A 26,348-nucleotide genomic window follows, 5' to 3' on the forward strand; every position below is an offset into this window, starting at 1 on the left:
TCAAAGAAGAACTAACATTTCTTCTTCTCAAATTATTCCAAAAAACTCAAGAGAAGGGAAGACTTGTTCAATTTACAAGGCCAGCACTACCCTAATTCCAAAACCAGATAAAGATACTATAAAGAAAGAAAATAATAGGACAATATCCCTGATGAATGCAGATGCAAAAAACCTTCAACAAAATACTAGCAAACCAAAATTCGGCAATACATTTAAAAAAATCATACACCATGATCAAGTGAGATTTATTTCTGGCATATAAAGTTCATACAATATCCACTAATCAATTAATGTAATATATGATGTAAAAAAGATAAAGAGTAAAAATTATGTGATCAAATCAACAGATGCAGTAAAAGCATTCAACAAAATCTAAACAGCATTTACAAAAAAAAATAAACTCTTAAGAAAGTGTAAATAGAGGGAACATATATCAACATAATAAAGGCCATATATGACAAACCCACAGCTCATACTCAATGGGGAAAAACTAAAAGTGCTTTGTTAAGATCAAGAACAAGACAGGGATATTCACTTTCAACACCCTTATTCAGCATAGTACTGGATGTCTTAGTCACAGAAATTAGACAAGAAGAAGAAACAGGCATTGAAATTGGAAAGGAAGAAGTAAGTGTTATTTGCAGATGACATGATATATATAGACAACCCTAAAGATTCCACAAAAAATTACTAGAATTGATAAATAAATTCAGTGAAGTAGTAGGATACAAAATAAGTGTTTATTAATCAGCTATATTTTATATACAAATAATAAACTATCAGAAAGAAAAGTTACAAAAACATTGTCATTTACAATTCCATCAGAAAAATAAAATACCTATAAATAAATAAACCAAGGAGATATAAGACTTGAACTCAAAAAATTATAGCTTCCAGTCAAGATGGAGGTGTAGGTAGATGCACTGCATCTCCCTCCACAACTAACAAGGAATACAACTACCTCAGACCTGAAGACAACCAGAAGTTCCAGAAATTTGAGCTGCGTGGAAGTCCAGCAAACAAAGATATAAAGAAGAATACCCATCCAGACAGGTAGGAGGGGCAGAGTTGGGGCACAAAGGACTTAATGTTGTGGCAGCAGCTATGGTCAGCCAGTGGAAAGTGCAGTAACACATTAAAGTAGGAAGGGACACCTGGAGAGTGCTTTCAGCACCAGATCAGACCACGCAGCTCATGGTTCCAGTGCCAGGGAAAATAAAGTCTCATTGCTTCTGACTGTGAAAACTAATGGGGGTTGGGGCAGAGGAAGAAACTGTCCGTCTCTCAGCAGGTCTGCTTGTTTAGAGGGCCCCCATGGTCATAGAACATCCACAGACCCACACACTCTGGGAACCACAGCCAGAGCAACAGCTAAAAAGGCGCCATTCACATATGAAAAGTGTGAGAAGTGCCTGGGAAAGGGGTGAGTGCTGAGCAAGCAGCATTGTTCACTCTCAGACCCCTCCCCCACATGCAGCACCACAACATGGTTAATGGGTCTCCCCTTACTGACAAATACCTAAGGCTTTGTCTCTTACAATGTAAGATGTGACAACTCTACCTAAGAAACAGAGGCAAACACAGGAGCCTGTCAAGATGAGGAAACAGAGAAGTACAGCCCAAAAGAAAAAATAGATAAAGGTTCCAGTGATAGAACTAAGCGATGAGGAGATAGCCAACCTAACAGAAGAGGAGATACAGCCAACCTAACAGATACAGAGTTCAAAACACTGGTGATAAAGATGCTCATGGACTTGACATGCTTCAGTATGGCAAATGCATAAGAGAAGAAGTCAAGTCTACGCTAAGTGAAACGAAGGAAAATCCATGCAAAACCAATGGTGAAGGGAAGGAAACCAGGGTTCAAATCAATGATTTGGAACATAAGGAAGAAATAAACAGTCAACTGGTACAGAATGAAGAAACAAGAATTGAAAAGAAATGAGGAGAGTCTTCGGAACCTCTGGGGCAACTTTAAATGTGCCAACATCGAAATCATAGGGGTGCCAGAAGGAGAAGAGGAAGAGTAAGGAATTGAAAACTTATGTGAAAAAATAATGAAGGAAAACTTCCCAAATCCGGTGAAAGAAACAGACATACAAGTCCAGGAAGCAGAGATTCTCAAGCAAGACCCAAAGAGGACCACACCAAGACATATCATAATTAAAATGCCAAAGGTTCAAGATAAAGAGAGAATCTTAAAAGCAGCAAGAGAGAAGCAGAGAATTATCTATAAAGGGGTGCCTATAAGATTGTCAGATGAGGGAGGAGGGGAAGATGGCTGCGGAGTAGGGACAGTGTTCTCAGCTCGCTCCTGTTAAGGAGAGACTCCAGGAACGAATGCGGAGAGGAGTGACTGAGTGAGTGTGGGTCTCCGATAGCGTGAAGAGGGAAGAGAGTGTGGGAGCAGCGTGGAGGGGGGTGGAGGGGTTTGACACACACTGCAGGCTGAGTCATTCCGAGACTCGATGCATCTGCAGTAACAAGCTGGAGAGCTCACTAGCCTAGAGCTCCTTGGAGGCTCCCCCTGCTAGGGGCACACCGATAAGTGAATTCTTTAGGGAGTTAGGGAGAGGATTTGGCAAAAAAAGTCAGAGGAGGGAGAGAACAGTGAACAACCAGGACTGGGAGAAACTATGATCTGAGTCTAGAGGGAAACCTCCTCAGCTGCAACCTCCGACCGAAAGCTCAGCACTCCAGGCGCGCACAGCACTAGCGCTAGGGCCCTACAGAACAAAGGGACAGTTTTGGGGCAAGGAGACCGGCCGCACTGATAAGCTGCTGTGGAACTCCGGACCAAGGAAGAACTGCTGAGCAATCGCGCTAGAACCTCACAGAACAAAAGGCGGGTTTGGGGCTAGGAGAGGAATAGGACGCGCAGGGTGTGTAAGTAGGGAAGAGAGCGGAGGCGGTGGTTCTGGAGTGGAGATGGTTTTAGGGCGGGGAGAAGGGCCCGCAGGGAGAGGCTGCTGCAGAGCTCCAGACTGGCAGAGAGCTCCTGGGTAGGAGAGCGCTGCGCTGACCGACCACACTGGAATCCTGCAGAACAAAGGGACGGTGCTGGGGCGGGGAGGGAGATAGAATTCGCAGGCCTATGGACAGGGAAGCCAGCGGAAGTGGTAGCTCGGAATAGAGACAGTTTGGGGGCAAGGAGAAGAGCCCACGTGGGAAAGCCGCTGCAGAGCTCCAGACTAGGGGAGAGGCCCGGGGCAGGAAAGGGCCACTGGGACCGGTGCTTTGACCGACTGTGCCAGAGTCCTGCAGAACAAAGGGATGACCTTGAGACAGGGAGAGAGGTAGGGTGCGCAGGCATATAGACAGGGAAGAGAGCAGAAGCTGTAGCCTGGGAATAGAGACAGGACTGGAGGCAGGGCGGGGATTGCTGGCAGGCACAGGCTGGACCAACAGGGGGAAGGAGTAGCTGGACAAGCCTGAGGAGGGCTGAGGGTGCCTCAGGAGGGGACTACTAAAGGCAGCTCACAGCAGAGCAGCGGTAGACCCACAAATAAAAGACTAGCAATCTCAGAATCAAGCAGAACCCTCCCACAGCCAGCCAACCAACCAGAAAAGATTTGAAACTCATGGAATTTTGAGTAAGAGCGGACTCAGGAAGGAAGGAAAAAAACAAAACAAAAAAAGAAACAAACCAAAAAAACCCGGAGACTGTGTCTAAAAGTTGAATTGAGTTAAAATCCTCTCATTCTTTTATCTCTCACTCTCTCTCTAACTACCCCTACCGTCAGTCCCTTCTTATTCTCTCTCCTTTTCTCCCCTCCTCTTCCCTCCCTTCTCTCCCTTGCATGCTATTCTCAGTTAATTCTTTAATTTCAAGTTCTCTCCCTTTCTCTCTCTCTCCTTTCTCTGCGCTAAGCACCTTCAATTTTATTAAATTTCTTTCTTTATTTTGTCCCCCTTCAGTCTACGTTCGTTTTTCTATCATCCCTTGCCCTTATTTTCCTTCTCTCCCTATAAATATTCTCTCTCTTTCTTTCTCTCTCCCTATTCCACTTTATATTCTAATCTTTTAATATTCAAAATATAATTCTAATCTATCCCCCTTTTCCTTCACCCTCCCATTCTTACCCCTTCTCTCTTTCTACCCCATCCCCTCACTTCTTTCTCTCCGTCTTGTATTTCTCTCCTTCATCATATATTTTGTCAACTCTTCAATTTCAATCTTTCCCTCCCTAATATCTCCTCTTCCTCCTGATTTCCTACCCTCCTCTGTGTTCTTTCCCTCCCCCATCCTCTTGCTTTCCCATCTCATATTCCTCTCTCTCTATATTCTCTCTTTCTCTCTATCTTGCAATTTTATATCATGTTTTAATCTCCTAATCTTTTTTTATAATATATAATTTAAAAAGAATTTTAATCCAGTCTCCCCTCTTCTACCTCCCTTTCTTCTTTCGATCTCTCTCCTACCTTTCTCTTCTCTACTTTCTCTCTCTCTTTTCTCTCTCCCTTCCCGTCTTGCTATTTTCTACTCTGTATTTTTATTCTTGAAAAATTCTTTCTCAATCTGTTTCCTACCTTCTAACCTGCTCTGTCCTCTCTTTCAATTTCTAGCTGTCTGTCTGCCTGGATGTCTGTTGTGTCTATCCTCCCTCCCACGCTAATCATATAGCATATACCGATTATATAATCCTAATACTATACACTTCCACTTTCTCACTCCACACTGTAACCCTCTCCTCCTTTTCAAAGTCTGTTAATTGCTGTCTTACATAACCTTGATCCCAATTGCTAATATTATTACTCTATCAACTTCCAGCTCAAAAATTACCCTTCCTTCATTTAAAACAACTCCTATTTGTTTCTCCTATGAAATAAGAGTCCCAATATCTCCACAAGTATATTAATACGGGCTCATTTGCAGCCTATAGTGAGATTGTAGTTGGGGGAGATATTGGAGGGTGTGGGTTTCTTGCCTGGGTTGTGTGATTACGTTTTAGCAGCACCTCCGCAAAAGATCTCAAGACAAGGTGGGCAGAGTGACTTTCAATCAACTAACCAGAGAAAAAGACCCACCAAAGAGTAGCTGAAATACAACCAGACAGATTAAAGAAATAACATCAAGGACAACACAGACGGAGATACAGGAGGGCGGAGGAGTAAGTGGAAGCTACACTAACCTCCTCCCAGGACCAGCCAGTGCTGACTCAGCCCCAGTACAGCAGACAGACCATTCCCCTCCAAGTGGCATCAGACTAAGTGGAAATAAAAGCCCTGCCTACAGGAATTAAGCTGCCACACCCACGGTCCTTAAGCCTGATGGCTAATCACAGATTGAGTAGATTAACAACTAAAGAAGACAGACAAAGGCAGTAGATCACTGGAAGTCTCCAATAGGCTGCCTAGGGCCAGTCTGGTACATGATCTGATGCTACCAGAGGCAGATCCAGGAAGAGCAGATCATTCTAAGAAGCGCCAACAAACAATAGGAATCACAAAAATGGGGAGAGAGAGAAACAACCCCCCATCAAAAGGAAAGGTAGAATCCCCAGAGAGAGTGCTAAATGAAATAGAGGGGAGCAAAATATCAGATACGGAATTCAAAACATGGCTTATGGAGAAGCTGAATGAGCTCAGCGGAAACTACAAAGAACTCCAGGGAAACTACAAGAAACTCCAGAAAAACTACAAGGAACTCAAAGAGAATTACACAAGCATGAAAAAGGACATAGAACCTATCAATAAGAGCCAGGAGGAAATGAAGAATACGATCTCTGAATTGAAGAACACAGTAGAAGGAATTAAAAGCAGGCTAGAGGAAGCAGAAGATCAGATGAGCGAGCTGGAGGATAACGTACACAAAAACTCCCAGACAATGCAACAAAATGAAAAAAGACTGAACAAGACTGAAGAGGTTCTAAGACAGCTGCAGGACAACATGAAACGTAATAATATCCGTATCATAGGAATTCCAGAAGGAGAAGAAGAAGAGCAAGGGATAGAAAACCTCTTTGAAAAACTAATGACAGAAAACTTCCCTAATTTGATGAAAGAGTCACGCAAGTCCAGGAAGCACAGAGGGTCCCAATGAAGATGAACCCCAACAGGCCCACTTCAAGACACATCATAATTAAAATGGCAACATTCAAAGACAAAGAGAGAATCCTAAAAGCAGCAAGAGAGAAACAACTAATAACATTCAAGGGAGCTCCATTAAGGCTATCATCAGATTTCTCAGCAGAAACACTACAAGCCAGAAGGGAGTGGCAAAAAATATTCCAAGCAATGAAAAACAAAGGCCTACAACCTAGAATACTCTACCCAGCAAAGCTCTCATTCAAAATGGAGGGTGAAATAAGGAGCTTCCAAGACAAAAGAAGGCTAAAAGAATACATCTCCACCAAACCAGAAATGCAAGAGATGCTAAAGGGTCTGCTCTAAGAAGATAAAGAAATAGAGAGAGACAGAGAAGAACACGAGTACAAAGGGAAAAAATGACAATGAATAAGTATGTATCAGTAATAACCTTAAATGTAAATGGATTAAATGCTCCAATTAAAAGACATAGGGTAGCTGAATGGATTAGAAAGAAGGACCCACATATATGCTGTCTACAAGAGACCCACCTTAGAACAAAACATCTACACAGACTGAAAGTAAAGGGATGGAAAAAATATTTCAAGCAAATGGACATGAAAAAAAAGCCGGGGTAGCAATACTTATATCAGACAAAACAGATTTCACAGCAAAGTCTATAAAAAGAGACAAAGAAGGGCATTTCATAATACTTAAGGGAAAAATCCATCAAGAAGATATAACCCTTATAAATATATATGCACCCAACTTAGGAGCACCCAAATATATAAGGAAAACTTTGAAAGACTCCAAGAAAGATACAGACAGCAACACACTCATAGTAGGGGACTTTAACACCCCGTTGTCAACAATGGACAGATCTTCAAAGCAAAGAAACACCAAAGATATTGAGGCACTGAACAACACTCTAGATCAAATGGACTTAGTCGATATATATAGAAGTTTTCACCCCAAAGAAGCAAAATATACATACTTCTCAAGTGCACATGGAACATTTTCAAAGATAGACCACATTGTAGGACACAAAACAAGCCTCAATAAATTCAAGAAAATTGAAATTATATCAAGCATCTTCTCAGATCACAATGGCTTAAAAGGGGAAATCAACCTCAAGGAAAAAACTCAAAAACATTCAAACTCACGGAGAATGAATAACATGCTATTAAATAATGAATGGGCTAACAATGACATCAAGGAAGAAATCAAAAAGTTTCTGGAAACTAATGATAATGAACACACAAGAACCCAAAACCTACGGGATACAGCGAAAGCAGTCCTAAGAGAAAAGTTCATAGCAATACAAGCCTACCAGAAAAAGCTAGAAGAATCTCTAATAAAAAATTTAACCCTACAGCTGCAAGTACTAGAGGAAGGACAACAAGCAAAGTCCAGATCAAGTAGAAGGAAGGAAATCATCAAGATCCGTCGGCAGCCGTCCGTCTCGAGAGATGATGGTGTAGCTTCTTAAGAGTCTATCTGCACCGCCGAGAATGGCTGTGCAGTCCGACTCAGGAGTGACACGGTATCTGTCTCCTCCCGTGTTGAATCGACATCTTGCGATGACGCTGGAGTGTCCTCTCCAGTGAAGCTGAAGCTACAGAGCCTGGGCAGGGTGATATGGAGGGTCTGCTGTTGCCCATGCAGCAGACCCCCCCTCTCTTCGCAGCTGAAGGATCCAAGGGAAAGACGGAGTCAATACAGCTTGGCTTCAGGTGCGCCGCAGGAGTTGCCGGTGTTGACTACAACGTCAAACCGCCTTAGGGACTCCAGCTCCGGATTTTCTGTCGGGGTTTACTCCCTTAGCCTTTACCCTGAAGAGGTATGCCGCAAGGCAGCGGAGGTTTTTTGGAGTCAGAGTTTTTCTTCTCTGATGTGCCCTGACTGGAAGATCGAACCAGCGACACTTAGCTTGCAGGCCGACGCTCAATCCACTGAGCCAAACCAGCCAGGGGTTAATCATCAAGATCACAGCACAATTAAATGACATAGAGTCTAAACTAACAATTCAAAAGATCGACAAAAGTAGGAGCTAGTTCTTTGAAAAGATAAACAAAATTGACAAGCCTTTAACCAGGCTCATCAAGAAAAAAACAGAGAGGACCCAAATAAATAAAATCAGAAACGAAAGAGGAGAAATCACAACTGATACAACAGAAACACAAAGGATTATAAGAAATTATTATGAACAACTGTATGGCAAGAAATTTGACAACCTAGAGGAAATGTACAAATTCCTGGAAACCTATAGTCTTCCCAAACTGAATCAAGAAGAAGTAGAAAGTCTGAATCGACCAATAACAGCTAGTGAAATTGAAGCAGCAATCAAAAAAATCCCAGCACACAAAAGCCCCGGACTGGATGGCTTCACAAGTGAATTCTACAAAACATTTAGGAAAGAACTAACTCCTATCCTCCTCAGACTATTCCAAAAGATACAAGAAGAGGGAAGAATCCCAAACTCGTTCTATGAAGCCAGTATAACCCTAATTCCAAAACCAGGCCAAAACACAACAAAGAAAGAAAACTACAGGCCAATATAGCTGATGAGCATAGATGCTAAAATCCTCAACAAAATATTGGCAAACCGGATCCAGCAACACATTAGAAAGATCATACACCACGATCAAGTAGGATTCATCCCAGGGATGCAAGGATGGTTTAATATTCGCAAATCAATAAACCTAATACACCACATAAACAAAATAAAAGACAAAAACCACATTATCATATCAATAGATGCAGAAAAAGCATTTGATAAAGTACAACACCAATTTATGATAAAAACTCTCAGCAGAATGGGAATAGAGGGAGCATGCCTCAACATAATAAAGGCCATATATGAGAAACCTGAAGCCAACATCATACTCAATGTGCAAGAACTGAGAGCATTCCCCCTGAGATCAGGAACAACACAAGGATGTCCGCTCTCTCCACTCCTATTCAACATAGTCTTGGAAGTTCTAGCCACAGCAATCAGACAAGAAAGAGAAATAAAAGGCATCCAAATTGGAAAAGAGGAAGTAAAACTGTCCTTATTTGCAGATGACATGATAGTGTGTATAGAAAACCCTATAGACTCCACAAAAAAACTACTCGACCTAATAAGTGAATTCGGCAAAATAGCAGGATACAAAGTCAATATTAAGAAATTGAAGGCATTTTTATACACCAACAATAAAAACTCAGAGATAGAAACTGAAAGAAAAATCCCATTTACCATAGCAACAAGAAAAATAAAATACCTAGGAATAAACTTAACCAAGGAAGTAAAAGACCTGTACTCAGAAAACTGCATAACACTGAAGAAAGAAATTAAAGAAGATACAAATAAATGGAAGCATATACCATGCTCATGGATGGGAAGAATCAACATCATTAAAATATCCATACTACCAAAAGCAATTTATAGATTCAATGCAATCCCTATTAAAATACCAGCAACATATTTCACAGCCCTAGAACAAATACTTGAAAAATTTATATGGAACGAAAAAAGAGCCCGAATAGCCACAGCAATATTGAGGAAGAACACAGTAGGAGGAATCACAATACCTGATATCAAACTATCCTACAAGGCCACAGCAATCAAAACAGTCTGGTACTGGCATAAAAACAGACATATAGATCAATGGAACAGAATAGAGAGCCCAGAAATAAACCCAGGTTCATATGGTCAACTAATATTTGACAAAGGGGGCAAGAACATAAAATGGAGTGAAAAGAGCCTCTTCAACAAATGTTGTTGGGAGAACTGAACAGGGACATGCAAAAAAAATGAAACTAGACCACCAACTTACACCATACACCAGAATAAACTCAAAATGTATCAAAGACTTAAATGTAAGTCGTGATACCATAAAAGTCCTAGAGGAAAAAATAGGCAGGAAAATTTCAGATATCCCACATAGCAACATTTTCACTGATATATCTCCTAAGCAAGTGAAATAAAGGAAAGAATAAAGAAGTGGGACACATCAAACTAAAAAGTTTCTTCTCAGCTAAAGAAAACATTAGCAAGATGAAAAGGAAACCAACCATATGGGAAAGTATATTCGCCAATGACATTTCAGACAAGGGATTGATCTCCAAAATATATGAAGAACTCATACGACTCAACACCAAGAAGAGAGACAACCCAATTAAAAAATGGGCAAAGGACTTGAACAAACACTTCTCCAAAGAAGACATACAGAAGACCCATAGACATATGAAAGTATGCTCAACATCACTAGCCATTAGAGAGATGCAAATAAAAACCACAATGAGATACCACCTCACAATAGTCAGAATGGCCATCATCAACAAATCAACAAGCAACTTGTGCTGGAGAGGATGCGGAAAAACGGGAACCCTGGTGCATTGCTGGTGGGAATGCAGACTGGTTCAGCCACTATGGAAAACAGTTTGGAATTTCCTCAAAAAACTAAAAATGGAACTGCCTTTTGAACCAGCAATTCCATTGCTAGGATTATATCCGAAAAGTCCTGAAACACCAATTCAAAAGAACCTATGCACTCCAATGTTCATAGCAGCACTATTTACAATAGCCAAGTGCTGGAAACAACCTAAATGCACATCTGTAGATGAGTGGATCAAAATCCTGTGGTACATTTACACAATGGAGTTCTATGTAGCAGAAAGAAAGAAGGATCTTCTACCATTTGCAACAACATGGATGGAACTAGAAAAAATTATGCTTAGCGAAATAAGCCAGGCAACGAAAGAAAAATACCTTATGCTGTCACCTATTACAGGAAACTAATGAACAACACAAACAAATGAACAAAACTGAACCAGAGCTATGTAAACAAGAAGTAGACTAACAGTAACAAGCGAGGAGGTGGGAAGGAGAGAACGGGGTAAGAAGGGGAAGGGTCAAGTCAAAAAACATGTATAAATGACCCACGGACATGGGCAACTGAGTGGGGACTGAATGTGGGGGAAGGGAGGGACAGGGTGCAGGGAAGCAAGAGGGGGAAAAAACTGAGACAACTGTAATGGAAAAACAAACAAAAAACAATTTTTTTAGTGGGGGAAAAATGAAAATATGAAGAATGGAAATGCCAGTTCAGTGAATATTAGGACAAAGATTTTCCTTCACGTTGTATATTTTTCTCCCTATTTGATCCCTTCAGAGTATGGCATTCTAAACAAGTAAGTAATGACCTAAGTTTCTTTGCACAGAACTAATAAGACCAGTTGTTAATAGAGGTTCCTTTTTTTTTTTTTTTGGGGGACCAAGTCTTTGACTGGAATGTCAAGCCTAAAGGAGACATTCTTGGGTTCAGGCTGTTACCAAAAAGCCCTGAGGAATGGAGAATGACTTTCAAAAGTAATAAAAGCCCGCGAGATAAAAGGCCTGGTACCATGGTTGGTTGTGCGGTCCACAGCAATCTTTCCAGGGAAGGAACGAAGGTCGTTTTCCTGAAAGATGGCTAGAAGGGACCTTAAAGCACAATGGAAAATCGGAAGGACATGGAAAAAACAGGTGTGTCCAGGCAAGGATGAATGCCAGATATGTGACTCAGCTTCTGTGCCCTGAAGAACAGACTGAGGGTCACCCCAAATATTCCTTGAGTAAGTTACAGCAAAGCAGAACTAAAGATCATAAGTGATCATTTGCTGCCCTTGTTGTGTTTATGCAAATGAACAGGATAAATTAAAAATGGACTTAATGTAGTCCCTTTAAAGACAAGAAGGGTAATCTTAGGGAGAAAAATCATTATTCAAGGAAAATCACAATGATCAGTAGTAGACTATAAAATAGGGCAACTAACCGTCTTAAAAGTTTCTTCTCATTTCAAATATGGTTTCACTTGAAAATTAAACCATGTCTGTGATATCATCACAGATATTCAAGTTGCAGGCAAGTAGAATGTCAAGTGCCTTACAACTGGATGTCTTCCCAATAAGACAGTCTTACAGATTTAGAGACTTGTTTGTGGGTTATGTTACATAAATTAACATGTGTTTTCTGTTTTCAAAGGACATAAGCCTATGATCGCATTACCTGAGTGATTGTCTGTATGCATAAGCCTCACTTAATCCTGTCTGCAGTGCTGCCTCCTGAGACTCAACGGTTTGGCTGAACTAAATGGCTGGCTTGGTGAAGAATGGGGTGGTCTGTGGGCTTCACTTTAAAACTGGTTTCTCTTTTCTATCCTAATGGCTTGGACAGAAAGGGCCCAGAGATCTGAGAGGGGGGAAACCTAAACTATTTCCCTCAGCCCAAACTAAGTATAATGGGCAAAAGGGTTTTGGACAGGTGAGATGTGCGTAGCACACCTTCCTCCAAAGAAGCCCTTTTTTTTCTTTTCTTTTTTTTCTTTCTCCTAATATGGAACATTGAAAAATTAATCCCTGCCTTTTGTCATCTAGTAGTTATGGACTGAATGATGTCTTTTAACCCTTTTCACCAAATCTGTTGCCCCCAGAACACAACAAGGATGCCAGCCTGTTAAACCAAGCACGCCGTTGACCGGAGACAGCCAACTGACCTGTAGTCTGCATGATCCTTCTCCATGTGGGAAGGCCACCCTCCCCTCCACACCACCACTATTATTAGGGATTTCTGGACCCAAGGGTAGGTAGGACGATGACCATGTCCAGCTTGAAGCAGCTAGAGGAGCTTGAGACCTTCGCCCATTGTCCTTTACAAGATTACAAAGGGTCTTAATATCTGAGAGGTAGGGATAGTTATTTTTTACGAACCAGTGGTATGGACTTGGGGGGGTATTGCTGAGGGAGGGAGATGCTGGGTGGAGGGGAGTAAAGGGAAGAAAATTGGAACTATTGTAACAATATAATCAATAAAATACATTTTAAAAATAAAAGACTATCAGCTGATTTATCAAAAGAAACTTTGCAGACAGGAAAGGACTGACAAGAAATATTGAAAGTGATGAAAAGCAAGGACCTACGACCAAGATTACTCTATCCAGCAAAGCTATCATTCAGAGTGGAAGAACAGAGAAAGTGCTTCCCAGACAAGGTAAGCTGAAAGAGTTCATCATCACCAAACCATTATTATATGAAATGTTAAAGGCACTTATTTAAGAAAAAGAAGATCAAAATTATGAACGTTAAAATGACAACAAACTCAGATCTATCAACAACAGAATCTAAAAAATACAAAAAATCCAACTAAGCAAAAGAGAATAGGAATAGAATCATAGGTATGAGGATCATTTGGAAGGTGGGAGAGGGATCAGCTGGGAGAGGGAAGGGGGAGAAATGGGGAAATGGTGCAGGGATTAAGAACCATAATTGGTAGTACAGAATAGGGGGAAGTTAAGAATAATATAGGAAAGGGTGAATCTAAAGACATTATCTGCATGACCCATGGACATGAACTAAGGGAGAAGGTGGGGTTGCTGGAGGGAAGTGTGGTACTGGGTGGAGGGGAGCAAAAGGAAAAGAAATTGGGACAACTGCAACAACATAAGCAATAAAATATCCAAAAACCTTATAAGACACTGAAGAAATTGAAGAAGATATAAACAAACAGAAGCATATACCATGCTCATGGATGGTAAAAATTAACATCATTAAAATGCCCATACCCGCCCTGACCTCTGTGGCTCAGTTGGTTGGAGTTTTGTCCTATAAACCAAAAGGTTGCAGGCACATGCCTCGCTTGCAGGTTCAGTACCCAGTCAGGGTGCATGTGAGAGGCAACAAATTGATGTTTTTCTCTCACATCAATGTTTCTCTCTTCCCTCACTCCCTCCCTTCCCTCTTCCTAAAAAAAAATTAATAAGCATGTCCTTGGGTAAGGATAAAAAAATGTTCCTACCAGCTATAGCGATCTGTAGATTCAATGCAATTTCTATCAAATTTGGGTGCTTTATGCTACCTGACATCAAATTATACTACAAGGTCAAGTAATCAAAACATCATGGTACTGGCATAAAAACAGACACAGATCAATGGAACAGAATAGAGAGCTCAGAAATAAACTCACACTATATGGTAAATTAATATATGACAACAAAGGCAAGAACACACAGTGCAGCCAAGACCATCTATTCAATAAATGGTGTTGGGAAAATTGGACAGATACATGAAAAAAAAAATAAAACTAGACTACCTTCTTAAACATTGCACAAGAATAAACTCAAAATGTATTAAAGACTTTAATATAAGCCCTGGCTGGTGTGGCTCAGCTGGTTGAATCATTGTCCCATAACCAAAAACTTACAGGTTCAATTCCCAGTCAAGGCACATACTTAGGTTGTAGTTTTGATCCCTGGCCTACTACATACTATCCCCGGATTGGGCATGTATGAGAGGCAACCAATCAATGTTTTTCACACCGATGTTTCTCTCTCTCCCTTATTTTCTCTCTAAAGCAATGAAAAAATGTCCTTGGGTAAGGATTAGAAAAAGAAAACAGACTTTAATGTAAGACTAGAAGCCATAAAAAATATTACAAGAAAATATAGGCAGTAAAATTTCTGACATTTTAAAAATTTAATCTTTTCTTCAATATTATTCTTTTTAAAATGATTAATTAATTAATTTTTCATAACAATAAAAAATAATCCCCTTCCTCATTCTTAAGACCCTTTATAATCTTATAAAAGACAATGGACAAAGGTCTCGTGCTCCTCTTGCTGCTTCAAGCTGGGCATAGTCATCGTCCTACCTACCCTTGGGTCCAGAAATCCCTAGTAAGAGTGGGGGCATGGAGGGGAGGGTGGCCTTCCCACATAGGGAAGGATCTTGTAGATTCCAGGTCAGTTGGCTGTCCCCGGACAATGGCGTGCTTGGTTTAACAGGATGGCATTCTTGTTGTATTCCAGCCACTTAGTTTAGCCACACTATTGAGTCTCAGGAGGCAGCAATGCAGACAGGATTAAGGGAGGCCTATATGTCCAGACAATCACTCGAAAGCAGAAAACACATGTTAATTTATGGAACATAACCCAAAAACCAGTACCTAAATCTGTAAGACTGTCTTATTGGAAAGACATCCAGTTGCAAGGCATTTGACATTCTTCTTGCCAATAAATTAAGCATCTTTGATGATGCCACAGACCTAGTTTAACTTTCCAATGAAAACAAACTTAAAATGAAAAGAAACTTTAAAGACAGTTAGCAGCACTATTTTATAGTCTACCACTGAGCAGTGTGACTTTCCTTGAATCACGATTTTTCTCCTTAAGATTACCCTCCTTGTCATTAAAGGGACTACATTAAGTCCATTTTTAAGTTATCCGGTTAATTTGCATAAACACTACAAGAACAGCAAATGATCACATATGACCTTTAAGTCTGCTTTGCTGGAATTTACATTAGGAACCCTTAGGGTTACTTTCAGTCTGCCATTCAGGGCACAGGAGCTGAGCCACATACCTGCCATTCAGCCTTGCCTGTAAACGCCTGTCTTTTCCAAGTTCTTCAGGTTTTCCATTGTGCCTTAAGGTCACATCTAGCCATCTTTCAGGAAAGCAACCTTTGTTCCTTCCGTGGAGAGATTGCCATGGACCACACAACCAACCAAGGTACAGGCCTTTTTTCTTGTGGGCTTTTATTACCTTCTAAAGTCAATCCTAGTTCCCCAGGGCTTTTGGTAACAACCAGAGCCCAAGCATGTCTCCTTTAGGTATGACATTCCAGTCAAAGTCTTGGTCAACAAAACCTCTATTAACAACTGGTCTTATTTGTTTTATGCAAAGAACCTTATGTCTTCTTACTTCTTTAGAATGCCATATTCTGGAGGGATGAGGTATGGAGAAAAATATACTGTGTGAAGGAAAATCCTTGTCCTCCTAATATTCACTAAAATTGCATTTCCATTCTTTATATTTTCTTTCCCTCCCCCCTAGAAATTTTTGTTTCTTTTTCTATTACAATTGTCCCACTTTTTCCCCTATTGTTTCCCCATACCCTGCCCACCCCTTCTCCCACAGTCAGTCCCCACCCAGTTGTCCATGTTTATGGGTCATTTATACATATTTTTTACTAGACCCTTCCCCTTTGTACCCCCTTCTCTCCCTTCCCCATCTCCCCTTGTCACTGTTACTCTACTCCTTGTTTACATATCTCTGGTTCAATTTTGCTCGTTTGTTTGTGTTGTTCTTTAGTCTCCTGTAATAGTGAAAGCATAAGGTATTTTTCTTTCATTGTGTAGTTTATTTCAATAAGCATAATTCTCTCTAGTTCCATCCATGTTGTTGCAAATAGTAGAAGTTCCTCCTTTCTTTCTGCTACATAGTACTCCATTGGGTAAATGTACCACAGTTTTTTGATCCACTCATTTATAGATGGGCATTTAGGTTGTTTCCAGCACTTGGCTATTGTAAATAGTGCTGCTATGAACATAGGGTTGCATAGATTCTTTTGAATTGGTATTTCAGGATTCCTTGGATATATTTCTAGCAATGGAATCACCAGTTCAAAAGTCAGTTCCATTTTTATTTCTTTGAGGAAATTCCATACTATTTTCCATATTAGTTGCACCAGTCTGTATTCCCACCAGCAGTGCACCAGGGTTCCCTTTTCTCCACATTCTCACCAGCACAGATTGTTGATTTGTTGATGACAGCCATTCTGACTGGAGTGAGGTGGTATCTCATTGTGGTTTTTATTTGCATCTCTCTGATGGCTAGTGATGTTGAGCATTCTTTCATATGTCTATGGACCCTCTTTATGTCCTCTTTGGAGAAGTGTTTGTTCAGGTCCTTCGCCCATTTTTTAATTGGATTGCCCGTCTTCTTGGTGTTGAGTTGTATCAGCTCTTTATATATTTTGGAGATCAATCCCTTATGTGAGGTATCATTGGCAAATATATTTTTCCGTATGGTTGGTTCCCTTTTCATTTTGCTAATGTTTTCTTTTGCTGAGCAGAAACTCTTTAGTTTGATGTAGTCCCATTTGTTTCTTCTTTCCTTTATTTCCCTTGCCTTAGGAGATATATCAATGAAAATGTTGGTACAGAGTATATCCCAAATTTTCTGGCCTATGTTTTCCTCCAGGACTTTTATGGTGCCACGACTTACATTTAATTCTTTGATCCATCTTTATTTATTCTGGTGTATGGTGTAAGTTTGTTGTCTAGTTTCATTTTTTTGCATGTTCCTCTCTAATTCTCCCAAACCCATTTGTTAAAGAGGCTCTCCTCACTCCATTTTATGTTCCTTCCCCCTTTGTCAAATATTAGTTGACATATATACCTGGGTTTATTTCTGGGCTCTCTCTTCTGTTCCATTAATCTATATGTCTGTTTTTATGTCAGTACAAGTCTGTTTGGATAGCATGGCCTTGTAGTATAGTTTGATATCAGGTACTGTGATTCCTCCTACTGTGCTCTTCTTCCTCAAGATTGCTGTGGCTATTTGGGATCTTTTTTGGTTCCATATAAAATTTTGAAGTATTTGTTCTAGGTCTGTGAAATATGTCATTGGTATTTTAATAGGGATTGCATTGAATCTATAAATTGCTTTGAATCGTATAGACTTTTAATGATGTTGATTTTTCCTATCCATGAACATGGTATATGCTTCCATTTGTTTGTATCCGCCTTAATTTCTTTCTTCAGTCTTATGTAGTTTCTGAGTACAGGTCTTTTACCTCCTTGTTTAAGTTTATTCCTAGGTACATTATTTTTCTTGTTGCTATGGTAAATGGGATTTTTTTTCTAGTTTCTATCTCTGATATTTTATTGTCGGTGTAAAGAAATGCATTCGATTTCTGAATATTGACTTTGTACTCTCCTATTTTGCCAAATTCACTTATTGGGTCGAGTAGTTTTTTCGTGGAGTCTAGACGGTTTTCCATGTACACTATCATGTCATCTGCAAATAAGGACAGTTTTACTTCCTCTTTTCCAACTTGGATGCCTTTTATTTCTCTTTCTTGTCTGATTGCTGTAGCTAGAACTTCCAAGACTACGTTGAATAGGAGTGGAGAGAGTGGACATCCTTGTCTTGTTCCTGACCTCAGGGGGAATGCTCTCAGTTTTTGCCCACGAGTATGATGTCGGCTTCAGGTTTCTCCTATAATGCCTTTAGTGTGTTGAGATATGCTCTCTCTATTCCCATTTTGCTGAGAGTTTTCATCATAAATGGTTGTTGTACTTTATCAAATGCTTTTTCAGCATCTATTGATATGAGCATGTGGTTTTTGTCTTTCATTTTGTTTATGTGGTGTTTTATGTTTATTGATTTGCAAATATTAAACCATCCTTGCATCCATTGGGATGAATCCCACTTGATTGTGGTGTATGGTCTTTCTAATGTGTTGCTGGATCCAGTTTGAGAATATCTTGTTGAGGATTTTAGCATCTATGTTCATCAGCTATATTGGCCTGTAGTTTTCTTTCTTTGTTGTGTTTTGGCCTGGTTATTTATTTATTTATTTATTTAAATATGTTTTATTGATTATACTGTTACAGTTATCCCAATTTCCCATTCCTATGCTCCCCTCCACCCGGTGGCTCCCCTCCCTCCAGTTGTACCCCCCATCTAGTCCATGTCCATTGGTTGTGCATATAGTTCTTTTCAACCTCTTCCTTTCTACTCCATTATTTCCTACTATGCTTCTTAATTCCTGTACCATCTCCCTCCCTTACCTTCTTCCCCCTCCCTGCTAACCACCCCCAATATGTTCCCCATACCTATAGTTCTTTTCCCACTCTCGTTGCCTACTTAGTTTGCCCTTGTTTCAATTCCCTAGCTTCTGTTGTTGGTTCTTGTGATGCAGTTTTTATTTTAATGTCCACAGTTTTGATCCTCCTTTTTCTAAACATGTCCCTTTAACATCTCATATAATAGTGGTTTGGATCTAATGAACTCCTTCAGTTTTGCTTTGTCCTAGAAGCACTTTCTCTGCCCTTCTATTCTGAATGACAATTTCGCTGGTAGAGTATTCATGATTGTAGGTTTTGGATTTTCACTACTTTGAATATTTCTTGCCAGTCCCTTCTTGCCTGCAGGGTCTCCCTTGAGAAGGCAGCTTGTAGTCTAATTGGGGACCCCTTTGTACATGATTCTTTTCTTCTCTCTTGCTGCTTTTAAGATTCTCTCTTTATCTTTAACTTTTGACATTTTGATTATAATGTGTCTTGGAGTGGTTCTCCCTGGGTCCCATCTTTCTGGAACTCTCTGTGGTTCCTGGACCTGTATGTCTATTTCCTTCCCCAAGTTTGGGAAGTTCTGCTTTATTATATTTTTACTTAATTTTTTCATTTCTAGTTCTTCTTCTTCGCCCTCTGGCAATTCTATAATTCGTATGTTCGATCTCTTATAGCTGTCCCAGAGGTTTCTGATCCTCTTCTCACTTTCCTTGCTTTCTGTTTTCTATTTCCGCACTGGTTGACTGTTTCTTCTTTATGTTCCGGTTTATTGATTTGAACTCTGGGTTTTATTTCCTCACCACTTGTCTCATATGTGTTTTTGCGATTTTCAGTAGGAGTGGTTTTCAATGCTTTCTTGTCTTTTTCCAAATCTTTTGTTAATTCTGTAAGCCACCTTATAACAATAGCTCTGAACTGAGCCTCTGACAGGTTTCTTATTTGTTCATCTGTTAGATTCTTCATCTGGTGCCTGGTGAGCTGCACCACTGGGATTTCTACGGTTGTCTGCCTCATTTTGACAGATTAGCATTTTGCTTTGCTTCTTGGGCTGGCTATAGGGGGCGGAGCCTGTGTACTCATCACAACCCAGCGACCGGCGGCGATCAGCAACCTATTTTGCAGCGCTTTGTGTTGGGGCGGGGCTCCAGAATGGATTCTTGCCATCATTCTCCGCTGGGAGACCGGGATCCGCCCTCCCACCCTCTGGGCCTCACCATCTGAGGCAATGCGGTGGCTGCTTTTCCCAGTGTTGTGCTCGTGAGCTGCTGCGGCTAGACTGCAGCCAGATTTGCTCTCCCTGCTGCTGTCCCTGGTGCTTCCGCAAATAGTGCTGCACAGTTTTTCGCCCCTCCTACCTGCCCAATGAGCGCCACTGGTTTATAACTTCATACATTGGGCTTCCGTGTACTTTTATTTTCTGGAATTTCTAGTTATCTTTTGTTTTGAGGTAGTTGTATTCCTTTCTAGTTGTAGAGGGAGACCGAGCATGTCAGTCTAAGCATCCATCTTGGCCGAAACCATCCTTGACCTGGTTTTGGAATTAGGGTAATACTGGCTTCATAGAATGAGTTTGGGAGTCTTCCCTCTTCTTAGATTTTTTGGAATCATCTGAGAAGGATAGGAATTATTTTTTTCCTAAATGTTTTGTAAAGTTCACCTGTGAGGCCATCCGGTCCAGTGCTTTTGTGTACTGGGAGTTTTTTGATTACTGCTTCAATTTCAATAGTTGTGATTGGTCTGTTCATGCTTTCTGCTTCTTCTTGATTCAATTTTGGAAGGTTATATGTTTCCAGAAATTTGTCCATTTCATCCTGGTTGTCAAATTTTTTGCAATACAGTTGTTTGTAATAATTTCTTACAATCCTTTGTATTTCTGTGGTATCAGTTGTGATTTCTCCTTTTTCATTTCTGATTTTATTTATTTGGGTCCTCTCTCTTTTTTTCTTGATGAGCCTGGTTGAAGACTTGTCGATTTTGTTTATCTTTTCAAAGAACCAGTTCCAAATTTTGTTAATCTTTTCAATTATTTGTTTAGTCTTTATGTCATTTAATTCTGCTCTGATCTTGATGACTTCTTTCCTTCTACTTGATCTGGGCTTTGTTTGTTGTTCTTCCTCTAGTTCTTGCAGCTGTAGGGTTAAATTATTTATTAGAGATTCTTCTATCTTTTTTACATAGGCCTGTATTGCTATGAACTTTCCTCTCAGGACTGCTGTTGTTGTATCCCAAAGGTTTTGGGTTTTTGTGTATTCATTATCATTTGTTTCCAGAAACTTTTTGATTTCTTCCTTGATGTCATTGTTAACCCATTCATTATTTAATAGCATGTTATTCATTCTCCATGAGTTTGAATGTTTTTGAGTTTTTTTCCTTGAGGTTGATTTCCACTTTTAAGCCATTGTGATCTGAGATGATGCTTGATATAATTTCAATTTCTTGAATTTGTTGAGGCTTGTTTTGTGTTCAACCATGTGATCTATATTTGAAAATGTTTCATGAACACTTGAAAAGAATGTATATTTTTCTTCTTTGAGGTGAAAAGTTCTATACATATTAACTAAATCCATTTGATCTAGAACATTGTTCAATGCCTTAATATCTTTGGTGTTTCTTTGCTTTGAAGATATGTCCATTGTTGACAATGGGGTGTTAACGTCCCCTACTATAAGTGTGTTGCTGACGATATTCTTTCTGAAGTCTTTCAAATTTTTCCTTACACATTTTGGTGCTCCTATGTTGGGTGCATATATGTTTACAAGGGTTATATCTTCTTGACTTATTGTTCCCTTAAGCATTATGAAATGTCCTTCTCTGTCTCTTTTTATGGCCTTTGCTGTAAAATCTGTTTTGTCTGATATAAGTATTGCTACCCCAGCTTTTTTTTCATGTCCGTTTGCTTCAAATACTCTTTTCCAATCCTTCACTTTCAGTCTGTGTAGATCTTTTGTTCTAAGGTGGGTCTCTAGTAGACAGCATATATGTGGGTCATGCTTTCTAATTCATTCAGCTACCCTATGTCTTTTGATTGGTGCATTTAATCCATTTACATTTAAGGTTATTATTGATAGATACTTATTCATTGTCATTTTCCCCATTTTGCACTTGTGTTCCTTCTGTCTCTCTCTTTTTCTTCATCTTTTTAAAGCAGACCCTTCAGCATCTTTTGCAATGCTGGTTTGGTGGCGATGATTCTTTTAGCCTTCTTTTATCTTGGAGACTCCTTATTTCACCTTCCATTTTGAATGAGAGCCTTGCTGGGTAGAGTATTCTAGGTTGTAGGCCTTTGTTTTTCATTGCTTGGAATATTTTCTTTTTGCCATTCCCTTCTGGCTTGTAGTGTTTCTGCTGAGAAATGTGATTATAGCCTTATTGGATCTCCCTTGTATGTTATTAGCTGTTTCTCTCTTGCTGCTTTTAGGATTCTCTTTGTCTTTGAATGTTGCCATTTTAATTATGATGTGTCTTGAAGTGGGTCCTTTGGGGTTCATCTTCATTGGGACCCTCTGTGCTTCCTGGACTTGCATGACTCTTTCATCAAATTAGGGAAGTTTTCTGTCATTAGTTTTTCAAACAGGTTTTCTATCCTTGCTCCTCTTCTTCTCCTTCTGGAATTTCTACGATATGGATATTATTATACTTCATGTTGTCCTGCAGCTGCCTTAGAACCTCTTCATTCTTTTTCAGTCTCTTTTCCTTTTGTTGCACTGTCTGGGAATTTTTTTCTACGTTGTCCTCCAGCTCGCTGATCCAATCTTCTGCTTTCTCTAGCCTGCTTTTAATTTATTCTGTGTTCTTCAAATCAGAAATTGTATTCTTCATTTCCTCCTGGCTCTTATTGATAGCTTCTATGTCCTTTTTCATGTGGGTGTAATTCTCAGTAAGTTCCTTGTAGTTTCCTTGGAGTTTCCTGTGGTTTCCCTGGAGTTCTTTGTACTTTTCTTTGAGCTTGCTGATCTCATTGAGCTTCCCTATAATCCATGTTTTGAATTCCATATCTCATAGTTTGCTTCCCTTTATTTCATTTAGCACTCTTTCTGGGGATTCTTCCTTTCCTTTTGATGGGGTGTTGTTTCTCTGTCTCCCCATTTTTGTGACTCTTTTTGTTTGTTGCTGTTTCTTAGGTTGATCTGCACTTCCTTGATCTTCCCTTGGTGGTGCCCGTTGGTGTACCAGCCTGGGCCTAGGCTCCCCATTGGAGACTACCAGGGATCTACTGCCTTTTTCTCCTTTAGTTGTTAATCTATTCAATCTGTGATCAGCCATCTGGCTTAAGGACCGAGGGTGGGGCAGCTTAATTCCAGTAGGTGGGACTTTTTCTTCCTCTCGGGCTGATGCCACTTGGAGGGGAATGGTCTGCCTGCAGTGTGGGGAATGTGTCAGCACTGGGACCCAGTCGGCTGCTCCCCCAGTTCTCCCCTCAAAGTCACTGCCCCAAATTCTCCCCAAGCATCTCTAGTCCTCTCTGCCTTCCCTCTGCTTGAGCCCAGGGTAAGTGGATGCCAAAATATTTTTGTACGTGATCCGCTTAAGAGCTCTTTTTCTCCAGCTGTTTCTCTTAGGCTAGCAAGAAACCCTGTGGTTTTTCTCTTTTCACAGCTGGATACTATTTTACTTTCCACTCTGTTGCTGTAGGCTGGGAAGCCCAACATGGGGTTTAGACCCTGCCCTTCTCAGGGGGAACTTCTGGCTGCTGAACTGTTTCTAAGTCCCTTCAGCTGCCACTTGAGGGAGCCCAGGCAGCCCTTTCGTGTCTCCGCACTCCCTACCAGTGATGCTGTGATGAAGCGGCCTTTTCTGTCCCTCCATGGTTATAGGACTTCTCTCCAGCTAGTGTTCAGTTGGTTCCAGTTTGCTTTCCTCTAAAAATTTAATCTTTATTGTATTTTTTCCCAATACAGTTTAGTCCCTTTATACCTCCTTCCCCCAATCTTACATTTCTCTTAGCAGTACTTTTCTTGACTTATCTCCTCAGGCAAGGGAAACAAAAGAAAAATAAGCAAATTGGACTACAACAAACTAAAAAGTTTTGGCACAGCAAAGGAAACCATCATCAAAATGGAATGACAACATACTCAATGGAAGAAGATATTTGCCAATGATACATTGAAATAGGATTAATATCCAATATTTATAAAGAGCTCATCCAACTCAACACCAAGAAAAAACAAACAATCCAATTATAAAATGGACAGAGGACCTGACTAGACACTTATCCAAAGAGGACATACAGATGGCTGATAGACCTATGAAAAGATGTTCAATCTTACTAATCACCAGAGTAATTCAAATGAAAAGCATAATGAGATATTATCTCACACTTGTCAGAAAGGCTATCATCAATAAGTCAAGAAACAAGTGTTGAAAGGATGTGCAGTAATGGAACCCTCATGTGTTCTTGATGGGAATGCAGATTGGCGCAACCACTATGGAAAACAGGATGGAGGTTCCTTAAAAAATTAAAAAGTAAAATTGTCTTATGACCCAGCAATTCCACTTCTGTGTATATTTCCAAAACACAAATTTGAAAGAGCATATGTACTCCCATATTCATTTCAGCATTATTTACAATTGTAAAAAAAAAGAAAAAAAAGAAGAAGAAAGCAACTCCTCAATAGAGGAGTGGATAAAAATGTTGTGGAACATATATATAATGAAATATTATTCAGCCATAAAAAAGAATGAATACTTACCATTTCTGAGAGCGTTGATGAACCTAGGGGGTATTATGCTAAGTGAAATAAATGAGTCAGAGAAAGGCAAAAACCATATGATTTTATTTGTATGTGGATTGTAAAGAGCAAAATAAACAAGCAAACAAAATAGGAGACTCACTGATACAGAGATTAGATTGATAGTTGCCAGACAGAAAGTGATTTGGGGGGCTGGGTGAAAAAGGTAAAAGGATTAAGAAGTACCAGTTGGTAGTCACAAAATAGTTACAGGGATATAAAGTAAAGCATAGGGAAGACAGGCAATATTATTATATTGTAATAAATATGTATGGTGCCAGGTGGGTACTTGAAATATCAGGGGAATGAAACACTGCTAATATATGATCGTGTAACCACCATGCTGTACACCTGAAACTGATACAAAATAGTTCTGAATGTAAAATGTAATTGAAAAATAAAATATAAAAGAAAATGGACTCTATTGGGTGACATGTTTTGGTACTTTCTTATTAAGCACAGTTACCATAAGGCCCAACCAAGATTCTCATTTCTTAGCACTTACCCAGGAGAAATGAAAACATATGACCACAGCAGCTTTAGGTATAATTTTTTAAAACTGGAAACAGCCCAACTATCTAGCAATAGGTGAATGAACACATGAACCTGAGTGTACCCATGCCATGGGATCCCCCTCAACAAGTGGATTGAAACATGGACACAGTAAACCTCTGGCACAGATCTCAAAGCCCTGTTGCTTAATCAAAACCCAACATATAGGGTACGCAGGGTGTGAAGTTCTCCAGCAGGCAATGCTAAGCTAAGAGTAACCAGAAGCTTGGCTGTCTGAGGACATTGTGGGGAGGAGTGGGGACCAAGGGGCAGGAGGGAACTTGACAGGGTGATGGAAATGCTCTGCTGAGATGTGGATCAAAATGTATCCAGCTCTACATGAAAAATGGTTGAGTTCCAAAGTGTGAAAATTAATAAGGTATTAATAACTAATACCTTCCACATGTCCCCCTCATCTAAGGACTTATCCTGCCCCTTTAATACCCCCCAACAGTCCTGCTTGGCTGAATGCCTCGCCATTTGCTTCTGGAATGGAATCTTCTTTGCAAAGAAAATTTTTCCTCTTGTCTCCTTTGGGCAATGATATAAAACCCGTAGACTGTCCTCGGACCAAGTGTGGCTTCTCTTAGGTCACTATCCTCCCACAAGAACTTCCTTTAATCTTTTCTTCCCACTGTTACCTTCTCTTTTCAGTCCTTAGTTCAGGCAACTTCTTCTCCAGGAAGCTTTCCTTGATTTCCAGACTGAATTGAGTCTGCTGTGGGTCCTTTGGTATTCCCATGGTGCCACAGAGCTGAACTGTTGTTTTGTGCTCTGCTCTTCCAGGATTTCCTCTGGGAGACCTCCATTTGAGGCTAGCACAGCATCATGATGCTGTGCACAGGGGACTTGTCACCTTTCAGGGTCTGTTCTGAATGACATTGGGGACTTCCTCTCAGTGCAGGACAGAAAATTGCATCCAATCTCCCCAGCAGCTATACCTGGGCACATCAGGAAATGACAGGTGGGGTGGGCCTGGTTCAGGGTTCAGGGCTGATTCGTTAAAGGTTTTATAAAAACATGCTAAATAGACCATGCAATTGCAAGAGTAAGTCCTTCTCTGGTGGAAATTACTCAGCCATTTGGTTTTTATTTTTGCAAACATGGTCCAGCCCTTTTGAACACTCACTTGATATGCCTTCGCTGCCAAAGCAACAGGAAGATATGCTTTGAATTCTCTGTAAAACCCCCATGTAAACACCAGGCTTAGGGGTAATTGCAACAGAACACCAGCCCTGTTTGGGAGCTTTCACGTGGCCTTCCCTCCCTGACTACTGCGGGTAAACACACATGGCCCTTGGGAGCCCCTTCTTGCCCCACAGAATCCATCCCCCAGTGCTTCAAGGGTCTAAGACATACTGGTTGGGCCCCCATTCCAGACACAGATGCAGGGCTTCTGGCAGGGTCTTCTCTGTGGGGAAAGGGAGCTCCCAGCTTCCTGA

The sequence above is a fragment of the Furipterus horrens genome, unplaced genomic scaffold, assembly GCF_987537825.1.
Source record: "Furipterus horrens unplaced genomic scaffold, mFurHor1.1.pri manual_scaffold_4, whole genome shotgun sequence".
Classification (NCBI taxonomy): Eukaryota; Metazoa; Chordata; class Mammalia; order Chiroptera; family Furipteridae; genus Furipterus; species Furipterus horrens.